The sequence below is a fragment of the Ambystoma mexicanum genome, chromosome 1p (genome assembly GCF_040938575.1).
Source record: "Ambystoma mexicanum isolate Mex_15411 chromosome 1p, UKY_AmexF1_1, whole genome shotgun sequence".
Lineage (NCBI taxonomy): Eukaryota > Metazoa > Chordata > Amphibia > Caudata > Ambystomatidae > Ambystoma > Ambystoma mexicanum.
Window position 1 is genome coordinate 174791747 of NC_090921.1, and position 19132 is coordinate 174810878.

A 19132-nucleotide genomic window follows, 5' to 3' on the forward strand; every position below is an offset into this window, starting at 1 on the left:
TGTTAAAAAAATATAAACTGTTAGAATACTCCAAAAGCTATCTAACTGCTCAAAGATTCTACAACAACTAATCAGATAAATGAACACCACTAAATTAGACCAAAAAATACACAGCTAGAATATGCCAATTGGTATCTAACTGTCCCAAAATTTAACAATATCCAAATAGATAAATCAATACCACTAAAATATATCAAAAAAATAGACAGTTAGAATACGCCAATTGGTATCTAACTGCTCCAAAATTTTATAATATCCAAACAAATAAATAATATGTTACTGCTCCAAAAAATGCAACAAGCCAAAGTATAAAGCATTAGCCAGAAACAACAAGTGAACACTGAAAACAAACAAATAAACTGTAGCATAACAGAAAAAGTTTTTTTTAATCAAACATGGATTTTTTTTTCTCCCACAGACCCAATGATTTTAGCAACAAATACAGAAACTGAGCAAATTGCAGAGTACTCGGATTTGTAATCTACTAAATATGAGGGTCCAAAAAAAAAAGTATGTTGATTATACAACGTAATAAGTCATTAAAAAATACTAATACTAACATGCTATTTTCTTTTATCACAGAAATTAACAAGAAATACATGTGCTCCGGTTACTAGACCAAACAGTAAGTATACAATAATAAGGAGAACCATAGCAGCATATCACATCCATAGAGTCAAACATTTCAACTATGGTCTATGGAAACCTTTAATGTCCGTGGACATTATGAGTGTTCTTAGAACAATTTCAACTTGCCAGCGAACAATACGGACAGCGTTTTCAGGACACCCCAGACGAACATTTCAGAACAACGCGATAGTTCTTAGAACACTTTCAACTTGACAACGAACAATACGGACAGTGTCCTCAGAACACCCCCATTTCGTTTATTTGCGAACTTTTCAGGACACCATAAGTGTTCTAAGAACACATTCAACTTGACAGAGAACAATACGAACAGCATCTTCAGGACACCCCCTACGAACATTTCAGAACAACGCGAGAGTTCTTAGAACACATTCAACTTGACAGAGAACAATACGGACAGCGTCCTCAGGACACCCCCATTTTGTTTATTTGCAAACATTTCAGGACACCGCGAGTGTTCTTAGAACACATTCAACTTGCCAGCGAACAATACGGACTACGCCTTCAGGACACCCCCTACGAACATTCCAGGACACCGCAAGTGTTCTTAGAAACGTCTTCAGGACACCCCCATTTTGTTTATTTGCGAACATTTCAGGACACCGCGAGTGTTCTTAGAAGCGTCTTCAGAACACCACCATCTGGTTTATTTGCGAACATTTCAGGACACCGCAAGTGTTCTTAGAACACATTCAACTTGACAAAGACCAATACGGACAGCGTCCTCAAAACACCCCCATTTTGTTTATTTGCGAACATTTCAGGACACCGCGAGAGTTCTTAGAACACATTCAACTTGCCAGCCACAACCCCCCATTCATATTTGCGAACATTTCAGGACACAGCGAGTGTTCGACAACGTCTTCAGAACACCCCCATTTTGTGTATTTGCGAACATTTCAGGACACCGCGAGTGTTCTTAGAACACATTCAACTTGACAGAGAACAATACGGACAGCGTCCTCAGGACACCCCCTACGAACATTCCCCAGACACCGTGAGTGTTCTTAGAAGCGTCTTCAGAACACCCCCATTTTGTTTATTTGCGAACATTTCAGGACACCGTGAGTGTTCTTAGAACACATTCAACTTGCCAGCCACAACCCCCCATTCATATTTGCAAACATTTCAGGACACAGCGAGTGTTCGACAACGTCTTCAGAACACCCCCATTTTGTGTATTTGCGAACATTTCAGGACACCGCGAGTGTTCTTAGAACACATTCAACTTGACAGAGAACAATATGGCCAGCGTCATCAGGACACCCCCTATGAACATTCCCCGGACACCACAAGTGCTCTTAGAAGCGTCTTCAGAACACCCACATTTTGTTTATTTGCAAACATTTCAGGACACCGAGAGTGTCCTTAGAACACATTCAACGTGACAGAGAACAATACGGACAGCGTCCTCAGAACACCCCCATTTTGTTTCTTTGCGAACATTTCAGGACACCGCGAGTGTTCTTAGAACACATTCAACTTGCCTGCCACAACCCCCCATTCATATTTGCGAACATTTCAGGACACAGCGAGTGTTCGACAACGTCTTCATAACACCCCCATTTTGTGTATTTGCGAACATTTCAGGACACCGCGAGTGTTCTTAGAACACATTCAACTTGACAACGAACAATACGGACAGCGTCCTCAGGACACTCCTATTTTGTTTATTTGCGAACATTTCAGGACACAGCGAGTGTTCTTAGAACAGTTTCAGCTTGCTTGCGAACAAAACGGACACATATTGAGTCCTCAGAACACCCCCCATTCAGTTTATTTAGAACATTTCAGAACACCCGTGATGTCCGCAGACAAATCGAACACAAAAAGAACGTCTAACACATAAAAAAACACAACTTTCATCCTATCTCATACACTCCCACCCTCCCCAAACACTCCTACACACCAACACACTCTACTAAATACACATTTTGAACAAAGTTTCACTGCGCTGTCCGTGGATGTCCGCGAATCCAAGATGGCGGGCGCTACCGAATATCTGTCGCGCTTCACGCTCCACGCCGTCCAATCAGCGAACACGTTGCTTGTCCACGGACATCAGGCAAGCCGATTGGCCAATCAGGACACTGTCCGCGGAGCGAACAGGGAAGTGTGTCCGTGGACCGAACACAGATATCACAATTTTTTTTTTACCTACTTTTTGGTCATTTTTAAAAAAACTACTGGACGGATTTTCACCACATTTGCAAAAGCATGCTTTCGGGACCAAGCCGCTGCTCCTGGTCCAAATTTGGTGAAAATCCGTCCAGCGGTTTGGGCTGTAGACACGAGCAAAAAATCTTTCCCATTCAGTCTATGGGAAAAAAAAAAGTTTTGGGACCCCCCCTATAACTTTGCCCCCCCCTGGACGAATCCTCACCAAACTTTGCAAAAAAATCCAGAGTGACCCAAATACTTTTTTTGCAAAGTTTGGTGAGGATTCGTCCAGGGAGAGCGAAGTTATAAGCCACCCAAAAATTGCTCTTCCTATGGAAACACCAACTTAACCATAACTGCATGGCCACTACCGTGGCCATGTAATATCCCAAGAGTTTTGACTTGCTTTAGTACTGGGATCTGACTACCGTCAACATTGATAAGTGAAAAGTCACGATGGAGGGTGCTTATTCTTTTTTGTGAGCCCACGATGAGAACCTCCGTTTTCTCGTAATTACGGCAGAGGCTGTTTAACGCCATCCAATTTTGAATTATGGCATATACTTTGTTGATGGTATAGGTGTCTTGGGTGTAGTCACCTGTAATGGGGATGAGGATCTGGGTGTCATCTGCAAAGTTTGTGTAGATGAGACCCATGTCGTCAAGGGCTGAGAATAAGAGTTTTGTATATGCATTATAGAGAGACAAGATCCCCGGGGAATTCCTATAGGAACTGTTATAGGGTCGGCTGCATAATTTCCGATGGCAACTCTGGATGTTCGGTCCGCTAAAAAGGATTTGATCCAAAGTGTGGTGTTGTTAGAAAAATGTAAGTCTTTTTTTAGGGTGTCACATAATTTATCATGGTCTACCAGGTCGAATGCTGCTGATAGGTCCAACAACAGTAGGGTAGCTAGTTTGCCTGTGTCTCTGATAGTGTCTAATTGGATTTTCAGATCCAAGAGGCCTGTCTCAGTATTGTGATTGGGCCTGAAGCCAGATTGTCTAGCTCCAAGTAGATTATTTAGTTCAAGGTGGATTTGTATTTGGTTTTAAGCTATTTTGTTAATGATTTTAAGTAGGAAGGGGACAGTTGTTATGGGCCGGTAATTAGTGGGGGCTAGTGGATCTAGTGTAGGCTTATTTAGTAGTGGGGGGACCCATGCCGCTTTAATGCTGACTGGGACCAGATTGGAATTGAAGGAGGCGTTCACAAAATTGGTGATTATGGGTGTGAGGGTAGGGGCGCATAGTTTAACTAGGTGAGCTGGGAAGTTGTCTCCTTTACAGTTTGATGCTTTGAGTTTGGTTATGGTACTATGTACTACATCATGGGAGACGGGTGAAATTGAAGGGAGGAGTAGTGTCTTCTATGTACTTGGTGATTTGGTTAGACGTGGGGTGTTTATCGGATAGGAGATTTCTTTTGGAGATAATTTTGTTTTGTAATAGTTTGATTTTAGTGGCGAGAGCATCTTGAATGGTGGTACAGCATTCTTTACTTGGTTGGACCGGGTTAATGATGGGGATGGGATTCTCCAGCTCCTTGAGTATGGTGAATAACTCTTGTATCAGAGGAGGCATTTCTGATTCTGGTATTAAGGGCATCTGCTTTATGGGTGATGATAGCTGCTTTATAAATTTTATTTGCAGTGTTGAATGCGTCCATGGCTTATATGGTGTGGGTGTTATTTAGAGGGTGTTCTAGCGATTGTTTAATCCGTCTAAGAGAAACTAATTCCTCATTAAACCAGAAGGAGGATTTTTTTATCCTTACGTTTAGTTTTGTTGACACAAGGGACTAGGATATGTAAACCGTGGCAGGCAAATGTAAACCGGAGGTCACAATAGTACTTCCTGTTTTTTCACTCCTGCTGATTATGGATCAGTAAGCCCAGAAGAGCTTAATACCTCAATACTTGCCAACCCTACAGATTTAGGCAGTAGGCTACTGCCTTTGAAGTAGCCCTACCGCCTACAGATTTCAGTGACAGATCCTACTGCTTTTTACAGTGACAGGTAATTTATGTGATTCTAAGGCAGGCTCCAGGACAGAGCATGCAACACATTAATTAGTCTGTCTATACAGTGGACTGGTAGGTGATTACTTTGATTGCACTCAGACCAATCCACTGACCTGACAGCTGCGTGACTCTGTCCTGCACTCTTGACGATACAACCCTTAGGTGAACCAGCAGTGATAGTCGCAGAGTGTAAGGCCATCACACAACCATCACACAGCATCTGCCTACAATTTGGTGTTAGCATTCAGAATTATACATTTTTAACATTTCAATATCTTTTCATGTTGTGCTGCTTGTATGTTTTGTATTTTCCTGTGATGTCATTGTTTTGGGAATTATTATTTGTCAGGCTTGAAAAATCCTACATCTTTTTGGTCACAGAATGTTGACACGTGTGCACCTCCATCATGTAAGCAATACATCCCCAGTGAAGTCCTATGGAACTCCGGAATGAGGAGGAGCGTGATTTCAGAATCAGGCAGAAAACCATACTCGCCACTGGCGGTGATAACTAGTCCATGAAAAGTCCCATTATTTTGTGAAGAAAAAACTAGTTAGCAATGCTGAAGGATTATTAGGCAAGTAGATATTTGTTGTCATTAGCTTTCAAGACCACATAGGTTTATTAAAGGATTGAAGCGGACGTTGTTTTAAAAGGGACATCTAATTGTGTTTTACAGTCCCGTAAACTCGCAAGTTCAACACTAGCGTCTACATCACATCTAACTTTGAGCGTTATTGTCGGTTGCAAGAAAATAGCAGTGTTATGCGGATTATTCCTCAGTGAATACATTTACTTCACAATTGCCCTGCTACGCTTTACTAGTGGGGCATGTGTGATGCATCCACACACCTTACTGAGCCAAGATGCCAGACAAGTGAGGCAAGTCAAGACAACAAGGCAACAAGCTGCGTATGTCCGTTCCTATGCGTAGGCAGAGAGAAAAGCCGACTTGTAAGTATGATCGTATATGCCCGACTTGATTTATAATCAATGCAGTGGTGTTGCTAGGTCTGGAAAAGATCCGGGGCTACACTAATGTTGGGACTGTCGAGACTCGGGGCTAGCCAGCTCTTCGGTTATAGCTCCTGAGCTTCTATCCGGGGCTACAACCAAAAGACCCGGGGCTATAGCCCCCTCAGCTGCCCCCCGCCCCCTAGCAGCGCCTCTCAAGGCTGGAGATTGGGGAGTTGTGATGAAGGTACCAATGGCAGGGCTTACCAGAGTGGTAGAGTACTTCTTTTTGGCAAAATGGGGCCTGCCTTCTGAGAAAGCCACCCAGTCAGTTAATGAAAAACAACCAACAGACTGTACCACAAAGAAAGGGACCAAGATAAAGAAAAGCCCTCTCATCCAGGAGACGGAAACAAACCTTGAAGTATCCTTCAAGGATTTGCAGAGAAGAGAAGGGATCTGCAACTTTCAGGATGGCTGGCAGGATGATGGGTGCTGCAAGTAGTAGATTAAAGACTTCTAATCAAGGAGTAAGTATCGGAAAAAATCGGAAGACCGTGACATGGGAGGAGCAAGAAGGAAAGGGAGGCCGCCAAGTAGAATAGATAGCAAGGAGGTACACAGAACAGTAGTCCAGGAAGGAAGAAATCAGAACCAAGGGAGTTCAGAAACCTACTACAATAAGACACGCCAGTTTCCGCAGATGCTTAAGTGAAATAGTCGCCAGAGTCTGTTGCGGCGTCCCTGAACTGGAAGCGGAAACACCCAGCAAGGTTCCTCGAGAGCTGCCATCTTGGGATGGGCAAAGCAGGAGCTCTGTACCACCATGGTGGAAGGGGCAAGGTTGTACAAGGTTCAGGAAGGTTGGCGGTGCCACCGCCGAATGGAGAAACACCCGATGTGTGACAGGAGTTTCTGTCCATCTGTGAGCGGTGTTTTAGAACATGGCTGGAGACATGACATTACCTGCAGTGGAGTGTCCTTATATGCGGAAAACAGACAATTTTAAAAAAAATAACAATACAAAGATAAAATACAGAACTGAAATCCAGATAAATTAATTCATCACCATAAAAAAAGACCTTCCATTACATTCCATAAAATACAATTCAAAACACAGTAACACAATCTTAAAACATAATTAGATTAAAAACCTATAATTCTTTCATTTATCTATTTCGGAGTGCAAGCAGAGTGAAAGCAGGTGGCTGGTGGCTGGAGTCTTGCTGCTAGAATCCTGAGTCTGTTGTCTCGGTTTACTGTTGGGCAGAGCATTCAGAAACTATGTGCACCCGCAGAGCGAAACGAAGTGCAAGCAAAGTGAAAGCAGTTGGCTGAAGTTATCTGTCGTTACTGTGGCTGCTGTACTTCTTTTTTTCCATCTTGGCAGATATCCATAACTCGCTGATGGAGTCGGAGCTGGAGTCAAAGATCGTCCCGCGCGTCAGCCGCCTGTGGACGAAATGCCAACCTCAAATAGGGAGAGGACCCCGAGGTTAGTTTTCAGAACACAGCGGCAAATCGCGTGATATTTGATAAAAGTGTGAACGATGGTCCCTATGAAGGGGTGGATCAGACAAGCTTGAATATTTCCACCAATGTGTGCAAATAAATGCCATCACGGGAGCTGGATCGCCATCTTCTCTCCTCAGTGTTAAGGGCAATTTAAAACCTCAGATGATAAATGACACAAGACAAGACTGTGGCCCCTCTGACAAAACTATATGAGTCAATACACAATCAAGGGACCAGTCCACGTTATCTGAAAAGTTGCTCTAAAAAATGGTTTTCATTGAAGGCTTCGTCACTGGTGTTCTGTTGACACAAACTGAAGAGGAGTGCATTATGTTGAGTCCTTCAGTCAAGGAAATTCTGAAAGTATACCTGATATTTGCTAAAACCTACGCAAATGGAGGAAAATAGGGAAACACCTACTCCCGGAAAAGGCTTTAAAGGCGGGAGCAGAAAAACAATCCAAAAGCAAAATCAAATGAACCTAAAACATGATTTAAGAAAATGAATAGCCCCCCCTAAAGAGATTGGATCTGTTAAATCAAGGAAATCAAAAGAGACACAGAAACTCCTAAAGGTGGTAAACAAGCAAGTCCCCTCTGAGAGTTTGGATCAGGAAAGCATATCGTATGAGGAAATGATGGAACACTCAATAGGGTAGTCAATCCTATTCGCATGAGGAAGGAATACATAATGACCAAGAATATCTCAGCCCTACAGCACGTAGGAGAGAAACTGATGATGTGAGATCCGTAGGGAACACCTGGGGAAGAAAACCCTTGAGGAGATCAATGAGAATTCCGTATTAGAGTTTAAACCCTTAGAACATGAACGACGGGCTACAAAGAGAGTGGGAAACCTGTCAGGCTCTCCGGTTGTGGATAAGAGACCTCCAACACTGAGATTCACCTATGCCAAGGTAACTGAAAGTAAGGGCTCTAGTAAACAAGACAGAAGAAAACATACTCACAAAAGAACCAGAATGGAAAATGGCAATAAGCTGGTAGCCATCGGAGAGCCCACAATTGCACTGGAACGGACCTTATTCATAGATGATGTCCTCATCCTGAATAGAGGAAATGTATTTAGATTGTTGAATCACATCCCTAAATTGAGAGAAATTACAACTAGGGACATCTCCCGGATTGAATTTCCAAGTGAAGATCATTTGGACAAAGTGGTTGTACATTTAGAATCCAAGCACACCAAACAGACCATGGTGGAAGAAATCTCACACTTCCCTCCGCTAGGGTTTGTACTTACTGAAGTGGCAAGAAATAAAGAGAAGAATGATAGAGGCACAGATACCAACAAGGCACCTGTGAGAAACCATCTAAGAGATGCAGTGGTGCATGATAGGGTTCCCCCGGTCCCCCTGCACTTGTCCTCCCCCTCCCCTCTCTTGTACCGTATATACGCTTGCACAATCTGAACATACCATGCCTTGAAGATCGTCTATCTATCTTACCTGTCTCCCCTCCTTGCACTGTGGTGCCTCAATGCACTAGGAGAAACTGCAGAATCATTGTCAGACCTATTTGCTGTTATCTACACTGTTAATTGTATTATATGCACTTACTCTGCCTGTGCAGACTGGTATCGTTCAGAAATTCAAGGGCTATGAATTACTGTAGTTTTTTCTGCTTTTTCCCTCCCTCCTTGAGCGCTTTGAAACACTTGCCTTGTGCATAAGCTCTTTACAAATAAACATTACCATACTATACCATACCAAGAAACGACCAAGTCAAGGAAGAGGTGTAACACAAGGGAGGATGTGAAACCTACTCTCTGAATCACCATGGAAAGTCCAAAAGGTTATAAATGGAGAAGTCACTGTCAGGGCCATGTTAACCACTTTTGGGGTCCAGGGCACAGCCCTCTTTGATGCCCCTCTCCACCAAACCAAATTAATGAAGGGATCACGAATAACTGATCACAACCTCCCCCCCTCGTCACCTTCACAACCCATAGCTTGATATGCTGCTTCGCAGAAATCAAAATGCGCCGTAGTGAATGCACAAACTATGTATATCACAGTGAACACAGAAAGCATTACAGGATGAATTGGTTAGAACAGAATGTATTTGTCAACAAGAGAGGCAATAGGTTTAGAGCCTCAGCAGCATGCCATAAAATATCCAAGCACGTGCTATTTAAGTTTGGTGAACAAAGGAAACTGACTTCTTTAGCTCAGGCAGCCTTGTGGCAACCGCCCTACAAGGTGGGGGCCCAGGGCAAGTGCCCCTTTGGCACCCCCATAAAGACATCTCTGGTCGCTGTTGTGAAATGTAGTGGGCCAAGACAAAAACAAAAATTGTTGATAGGAAAGATTCTTGGTCGTGGTTAGCACAAACTCTTATCCTGGGGAAACAAGTATTATAGCTAACTTCCCAGTTGGCACAAAACACCTATGTGACAAGCAGCAGGAACACAAGAGTATTTGGACCCATTCTTCAAAAGGAGGGGATTAGATGGGACAACTACGATATTATTTGTCTGCAAGAAACTTGGCTGAGAACCACGCTCGTCTTGGATGGATTTACTGCTTATCTGAACCCAGCTGTGAAAGGAAGTAGGGGAAGACCTATACCAGGACTCTGAACCTTAACAAGAAACGTAAACACCTTTGAAACACTAAAGACATGGAACATAAACACCTATACACTGGTGTTCCAAATCCAGATAAAGGATATAAGGATGAGTTGCTCAGACTTGTTGATCCTGTTTAACATCTATTGGAATTGCAAAGGAATCGTAGACCTCACGTTCATAAAAGGGATCATGGACCAGATTGATATTCTGATTGAAACCCTAGAAGATCCATTGATCATGATCTGCAGCCACTTCAACATGACAACCACGAGAAAAACTTGAACCTATGTACTAAGAAAAACGAGCCTCTACACGAATCTGAAAAAAAGCTTACTGTGGGAAGACGAGGCTAAAGCTTGTGGGCGACATCAGCTAAATGGTCATACGAAAGGAGACATCCCGGCATGTCCGACATGGGGGTGCAAGGATACAAGCAAAGTTCTTGTATTACTTTTTTGTTTCAGATAACCCCCATTCCAGTGTATCTAAGTTGCAGGTACTACCAACAACATGCAGTGATCATAAAGTAGTAAGGCCTACATTTACAGCAATGGTCACCCTCCCTAAGGACACACAATGCCCATTCAAGTAGCACAAGGTCATAATCAGTGATGAATACTACACAAATTTCAACTTGTATTCATTGTTTCAAACATCATATCAACACAACGGAGGGAAACAAGGGTGATTTGGTAGATTACCCTAAATTGCAGATGATGTTTGTTGAAACCTTGGGACTCCTTTGGACATTTCATACCAACAAGGAGGATATTTTACACCTCATAAAGGGAGCCAGCAGCTCCAGGGCTCCTGGCCCGATGGGTTGACCAATGTCATCTTAAAGGAAGAGCCGGAATTATGGTCGAGATTCCGGGTGTTATTGTTTTCACAAATAAAGAAAATCAGGTAAGTCCCAAGTTCATGTAAGACTTCTGTTGTTATCCCAATATTGTAGATGGGAGACAGGTTAGATCCGGGAAACTACAGATTTATCGCCCTACTGGACGTAGTTGGAACAATATTCAGCAAGCTGATCTTGAATGGCCTAGAGGCATGGTCGCGAGAAACGGGATGTTTCGACCTATTTCAATTTGGATTTGTAAAGGAGATGGGAACCTTGCTAAATGTCTTTTTGATCAACCTCTTGAAAACAAGAGCAAACATCAAGGGAGTGCCATTGGACCACTTACTGTACACAGATGATTTGGTGCTAATCGACCAAACACCAGTGGGTTTGCAATGGCAACTAAATGCACTGCACTCATACATACAGAAAATAATGGTCCTGCAGCCTGCTAAAGGAAGAAAATCAAATAAGACATCATGGTACATGGTTAAAGAAAGACTATCAAGAGTCAACTTCTTTACATATCTGGGGAATTGTTTAAACATCTCCTTGAGAGACACACCGAGAGAAATTATGTTGAGAAACAAAACGAATGCCTTGGCATCACGAGGAAGAATTCTGCAAATGAAATATGGCAAATTCTCCATCAAACCGGTGATCACCTTCTACAAATTGAAGGTGGTCCCGATTCTAACATACAGGGCCGAAGCTTCTTTTTCCTTTCCCATCAAAAAATGGCTGGCATTTGAAAGTCTATTTTGGAAGAAGATCTTACGCCTACCAACCGGTGTGCCAATACAAGTGTACGGCAGGAACTCGGTTTGATCTCCTTGCTAGCATTGGTCAATTGGAAAAATATGTCATTGTATAGGAAGTGTAGACTGGGGTCTCCTACAAGAGGTTTTGCCTTGGTGAAAAGAGCACTCTCCAGTGAACCCGATCCATGTCTGATGAGTTGGCAAGAGAACTGTAATAAACTCCTGGAAGTCCACTGAGGAGCAATTGATAACCAACCCAATGTTGGTGAAAATCAAGATCTGGAAAAAAGATTGGATAGAAACACAGGAGTAAGATAGTAGATTTAAATGATACGCCCAAAGTACACTGGTCTACAGAGCTTGCAGTACCCTGCCTACATTTCTGATAAGGTGCCCAAACAACTTCTATAGAGTCCAGTACATGAGATTTCGATTTAACCTATATCCAACGCTGGAAGTTCTATCTTCAAGGAGTGAAGCGGTCGAAATAGACAGCACCTGCAGACTTTGCAAGTCGAAACCAGGAAAAGAAACCCTCATACATCTTCTACTCCATTGTAAAGGATTAAGAACTATGAGAAACCAGATCTTGGGATTTTTCTTGTTGAAGAGCTGAGCACATAGCCCATGGAGGAATGGTGGACAGTGTTTATGCAGAGGGAAAGGATGTCAATGATTATTGCACTGGTCAATGTTCTAACTAAAGTATTTGAACTAATCTAAATGTGCTAATGGAGACTAATAATACAATGGAACGAAGGCGGATGGGGCTTGTTTTATATAATATTAATTAGTGCTGGCGCTTAGCTGGGTGGAGACTCCAGCAGTGTCGGTATGCACTAGTGGAAGAACCTGAGAAGATACCCGTGATTGAGTGGCTCCGGCTTACTAAACCTCCCAACGGCCGCGGAGCAGGCCGCCGAGTCAGGACGCTGAGTCATGTGGTCTTTGGGCTCTGAGGGCGACGAGGGGCCAGCAGCCCGGGCAGACGAACACGGACTCCATCAACAGAAAAGCTGGTAGGTGATTTGATCTACTATACCTTATCACCCATTCATCTGCCACGTTGATTAAATACCAACGAGCAACTGTCGCTAGTCCCTACAACTTTGGGAGACTGTAGGGGCTCCACCCCTTTGATCCCACTCAACGTGATAAGACCTACCTTGCCACAACTCAATTTAACACCCAAGAGCGCGGCAATTCTATCAGCCATAGAACGGGAGACTCGGGGGGCTAGCCCCTTTGATCCCGTTTCTCTTCTTTTTTTTTTGCTGCGTAATTATTGTGACAAACATCAGCGTAACTGAACTTCACATCAAGAAAAATGACTTTGCAAGCAAATTCAAACATGTCTATCCCAGACCCAATAACTAATAGTAAACTGCGCCCCAACACGAGACAACGTGTCAAACAAGATAAACAACCCGCTCCTACTAATGTGAATCAAGCTCCCCAACCTTCCATATTAGATGTCTTGCGCAAAAAAGAAACCCCAAAAAGAAGCCCGCAACAACTCCCTCCTAAAGTTCTGATGAGGGACTCGCAAGAAATAGACATGGAAGAAGCAAATTTAGCTCAACAAGAAGTTTGCGTAAATGAGGATGAGTCCACACAAGAACTTAGAAGTTCTCCTCAGGACATATCAAGTTGTATGACGCCACAAGTAACTAATGAAGAACAACTATTGTCCACTTTAGACCAAGGAAATAATAACACTAACCAACCAATTCAAACCACTATTGATTTGGCTACTGATGACCCAAAGGCTATTCAGAAAACTATGACGTCCTCTCCCTTTGCCGCTCTATCAAATCCACCTACACCTATGTCGCAGCCCTTGGGACCAAACTCGAGAGAGCGTGACATTGAGATGTCACAAGGGCTGCAACAAGCAGAAAAAGCCATTGAGTCTAATTTGGCTCGATTATCAAAGACAATGACCATTTTGCCAATTAGACCCCCCAAAGATGCGGCAGCAACCCCTGATGAACTGCAAACACCAGAAGTATCCAAAAGAGAACAAGCAAAACAAGCAAAATTAAGATGGTTGCAGTCCTACACAGCCCGGAGCCTTGCCAAACCCAAACAGAAAATAGAACCGCTTCAATCTAACCCAAGGACAGCCCGTCTTTCTTTAGACATCACCGAAATCGAGTCCTTGCTTGTAAACATTGAAAAAAGAAAAGAAGTATTTGGAGATCCTTATCTACAACGACCAATTAATCAGCCGACGACATCTACCCCGACTATGAACAAAGCACACCAGTATGATATTCCTCCACAGATCAATGAGCCCTCCCATCAATCGGCAAACAACCCAAAGCACGTACGCGGAAACAAAAACAAATGCGACTATGAGGATTCTGATCCCCCTATGTCAAAAAATGATGCCCTATCTTTAAACGATGTATATGACCAAGAGCCCCCTAACAAATGCTTATGTCTCTCACCAGAGGCTCAAACAACTCCGCGGATACCGACGACAATGGTCGATTTACAGAACATCCTCACAACCATTATGACTCAAGCAATGATTCCATTTTGCAAACTCTATGAGGCGGCTAATGATACCATCAAAGATCAAGCTACCCTCCTAGCCCTAATTCATACAAAACAAATTCATCTTGAAGCATTTGTCAATAATATTGAAAAACGCTTAGATCGGGAAGCAGAGCGCTCGCACCAATGGCAAGCAAGATTGTTTGAGATGACATTAGCCGAAAAAGCTGAGAAAGCTACGCTTACCTCGACTCTGTTGGCTCTGATGAAGGCCCAGTCTCTTCATAATCCTAATCCTGTTCAGGACCCTGAAACAAAATTGCAGCAGCTGAAGAGTTCACAGCCAATAATAACCCCATTGGTAAGTGTCGACATCCACCCTCAACCTGTTGTCATCAAATCTCCCCCTCAACCAAACATATGCAAACCAATAGATACTTTTGAAATCTTTTCTAATAATAAATCTGGAAACCAACCAGCATCCACCAAACAGGCCATCAAACCTAAAAATACACGAGCGAAGGGCAAAAAGCAAACAGGCTCTCGTGCCTTTCTAAGGCACTGTAAACTCACGGGACTCAATGAAACAAACCCCAAATTAAAAAAGAGTACCATCAATGAGGAAAGAACTATTGAACCAATTGTGAATATTGATCATGAACCTCCCGCTAATCCAATTCAAGAGCATGCCAACTCACCAGCGGAGGAAATAGAGGAGTTACTGAACCTTACTACTCACCTGAATCATGAAGTGTCAGACAACAACAATGAACCAATATTAATAACATTGGACGAATATCACACTGCGCAATCTGATGACTCAGTGAAGAACAATCTAGATTGCGAAACCGTCTCCGACGCAGAATCTTGTTATACAGGTGACATTACTGATATCTCGGATGCCCCCTCAATCTATTCGATCAACACATCACGATCAACTGATGATTCGATCTACATTGAAACATATATCTCTGAAATGGAAAGAGAGACTCATGAAGTACAACAATAAGGATTAAAGAAAAATCGTGCTAGGGTTACCTATAACCTGCCACTATTTATTGATCCTTGGGAAAAAAAAGTGAAATACATCCTACGAGTAGCTTGTATTGAAAAAAGACGACCGCAAATTACACTCAATAGGTCTAACCTATTAAGACTATTTCAGGTATTTCCAGAGTTAAAATCAATACAATTACATGAAATTAAGACAGTAACCTTTGAATATGATGATGAGTTGGATAAAGTACTGATCGAATTTCACAACCCAGACACTATGAATCGGATTTTAAAGATGGCTGTTCCATTACTGTCATTAGGATTTGCGTGTATAGAGGCTACCATAGATACAAAGAATATAATAAAAAAGACTCAGGATCATGCACGCTCACAGATCCAGACCAACGACTATACTGATGAACACGATGCTATCTATCCTTTTCGTTGAGTCTATGAAGATACGATTCTGAACGTTACAAATAATTCCGACGTTCGATCATAACCATTAACACAATCAACTCTACACACATGGACGCTATGTTCCTGGAACACAAGAGGATCATCTCATCTGTTTGAATCACTAGATCCTGTATTGGAATCCTCTCAAATTATATGTTTCCAAGAAACCTGGCTATCTCAGACACCTGTGTGTGATGGTTATATAACTGTTCTCAATCCAGCCATAAAAGGATCAAGAGGCCGACCATCGGCGGGATTATTAACGCTAATAAAAATATCCCCCTTGTGGAAAATTATTGAATCTGAAAACATCAACCCTTGGACTCAATTGATCATCATATCTATTGCAATAGAGAGTGACGCAAATCCGTCATCTTCAACACAAACTCAATCACTGAATATGACGGCAATTATTAATGTATACTGGAGCCCAATGGCAATAAATGATGCTAACTTTCTGGATGGCGTCTTCCTGACAATTGACAGAACTGCCGCAAAATTCCCCAAAATCAGTTTTATCATCTGTGGAGACCTCAATATACATTTGTATACTGCAGAAGGCAAAAGGAGACAATTTCAACAATTATCAACAAGAGCACAACGGCGGGCAAAAGAAATCGCCATGAGGGACCTTGAACTAATAAATCAATCGCATGATAAACTAAACTGCTTGCTGCCAACTTGGGCAGCTAGAAAAACTATGGCAATTATTGACTACATATATCTGTCTTCAGATATTAACAATAATCTAGTAGGCTTCCAAGTATTCCCTACCTCCAAAAGTGACCACCTAATGCTTAAGATCTCAGTGGCAGGAGGAAATGCAACACATGCGACCACCCCCTCTATCTTGCTGGAAATAACAGGAGCAACACCCAGATTAAGAATCAGCAATAATCAGCTGGCTGCTATTCCACAGATTTTCCAACAAACACAGATGTCAGATAGAACCAAAAAAATTATGAATGGATTCTAATTCCATATCATACGAAACAATTCCATGATTGAGAAACCAGTCCATTGTCATTATTACAACCCAGAAATAGCAGCAAAAAAAAAAATATGCGGCAAAATATTCGGAAGTGGTCAAAGGATCCCACTGTAGAAAATCTCAAAAAGATCAAGAACGCCAAGCAAGCATATAGAAATTGGAACAAAACTAATGCGTCCAAGGTACAACAAGACGACGCAGAAGCCATGCTAGCTACTTTGCGCAATAAAAATCTGAGAATTTGCTAAATAGCAATCCAGGACAGCAGCATTTGATGGTAGCCAACGTCACAGAAAAGAACTGGATCACACACTTTACGAATCTCTATAAATCTCGAAACCAAGTTGAACATCTGGATTAATCCATTAGTACAAACACCTGGACTATTACTTGGGCAAAAGAGCAATTCATAGAGATGATTAACAATTTAAATGTATCAAGAGCACCCGGTCCCGATGGACTTTCCAATGCTGCCCTCAAACGAGATCCAGAGACCTGGGCGAATCTGTTGGATTACATTCTAACCTTGGTCAACGCATTAAAGATATTACCCACCACTTGGTCCAAAGCGGTACTGATACCGATCTATAAACAGGGCAATAGAGATGATCCCGCCAACTTCAGACCCATTGCCCTGTTAGACCCTTTGGGCAAACTATTCGCAAGATATCTCCTTAAAAACTTGTCCGCTTGGGCCAAAGCGACCAACCGCTTCGATTCCAGACAAACAGGATTCACCCCAAAAGTAGGGACGAATGTGAACCTATTCATTCTAAATGTTCTAAAACATGAAGCACTATCATCTAAAACTGCCCTCTATGCAGCTTTTATAGATCTGCATATGGCATTTGATGCCATAAATAGGAACATTCTGTGGAAAAAGTTGGGGAGTTGGAAATGCCCTCCAGAGATATTGGAACCCATTAAGCTACTCTACTCTACTCCAATACTACAATTTCGATTAGATTAACGAAAGAAGGAACCACCACTGATGAGATAACAACTTGGCACGGACTAAAACAGGGCTGTCCGTTGGCAGCAACGCTATATAATCTATACACAGCTGACTATTCTGCCAATATCAAAACATATCTTCTGAACCCACCGAAAATCAATTCAGTGCCGAGTTTATATTTGATGTACGTGGATGACATAGTCCTTCTCGATAAGACACCCGTAGGGCTACAGGAAAATCTAAGTATGACAGAAACATACATGAAAGAGAACGAACTACAGATCAATACCAAAAAAAAAAAAACTATGTCATTGTCTACCTATTGAAATACGAAATTTGGAAATAAGATATCAAATTTTACACTGGATAACAAGTCACTGGCCAATGTATCTACTTTCAAATACCTGGGCGTTGTGTTGAACCAACATAAGGCAGAATTAGCATGGGCAATCAATTTAGAGACTAAAATTCAATCGTTGGCTCGACAAGCGGTGATGCTTCATAAGCGTTTTGGCAAATTTTTTGCTGAATCCAATTATGGCCTTCTATCGCCGGAAAGTCGTCCCTATAATTATCTATGGGAGTGAAGCTATGATTACATCTACCCTTATAAACTGGCAAAAGCTTGAAGCTTTATTTTGGCGCAAGATCTTGCATCTCCCCAAGAATTTTCCTATGCCACAAATTCGCTTTGAAGTAGCATTGCAATCACTCGCCTCATTAGTTCTCTGGAAACAGCTAGATTTCCTACGAAAAATCATAAATGGAGAAGAAACACCTGCCTTACAAATCCTACAGGAAATCCCTCAGGCGATGAATAATACAGTGCTGAAACAGTGGAAGTCACGACTCTTCCTGGCCATGACAAAAGAAGACATTACGGTCGAAATGCTTATCAAACGACCACAACGTGCAAAGGTTAAACTGCAACGTAATGATTGGCAGAAAACATCAGAAGACAAAACGAGGTACAACATGAATTTACTTTCATCATTTGATACACAAGCTCTGAATGAACTGCCCCAGTATCTCACACTTTTTCCTGACCCCAATATCCGGACAATATTCATGAAACTTCGTTTCAACATTCTCCCGACGCGACAAAGACTATCTCACATTCGCAAAATACCAAAAGATGAACAATTCTGCCGATACTGCAAGGACATAGATGCCAAAGAATCCATTAAACATCTAGTCATGGTATGTCCCGAATTATCTGCCAAGAGAGCCCTTTACGGGGGAGCATTTAACATCGCCCAGCAACAAGAGGAAGGAGATAACAGATGGCTTAAAAACTAATCTTCACAATTGTTCTATTCTTGATTGACATTTTAGAATATAATCTAAACTGAAGTGTTCTTCTTGTTTTTGTCTTGTTGTCTGCACCTTTCTTAAACGTTGTAAACTAATGAAATGTATATGAGAATTCAAATGAAAAGTTTATATATAAACTGTATCATTTTAAATAAAAAAAATAAATAAAAAAAAACAATGGAACGAAGTGAGTGATGTTAAGCATCGTTGTGTTTCGCCACGACACCCGTCCCCCGAGGTCTATGTTTATGTTTGCTGCTTTTTGTGTTTTTTCTTTTTTTTCTCTTCCTCTCTCTCTTTTAAACTTCTGTGGTGAAAGATTTAATAAAGTCAAAACACATAATAATAATAATAATAATAATAATAATAATAATAATAATAATAATAATAATCAAAATATTCCTAACATTTCTAAAACG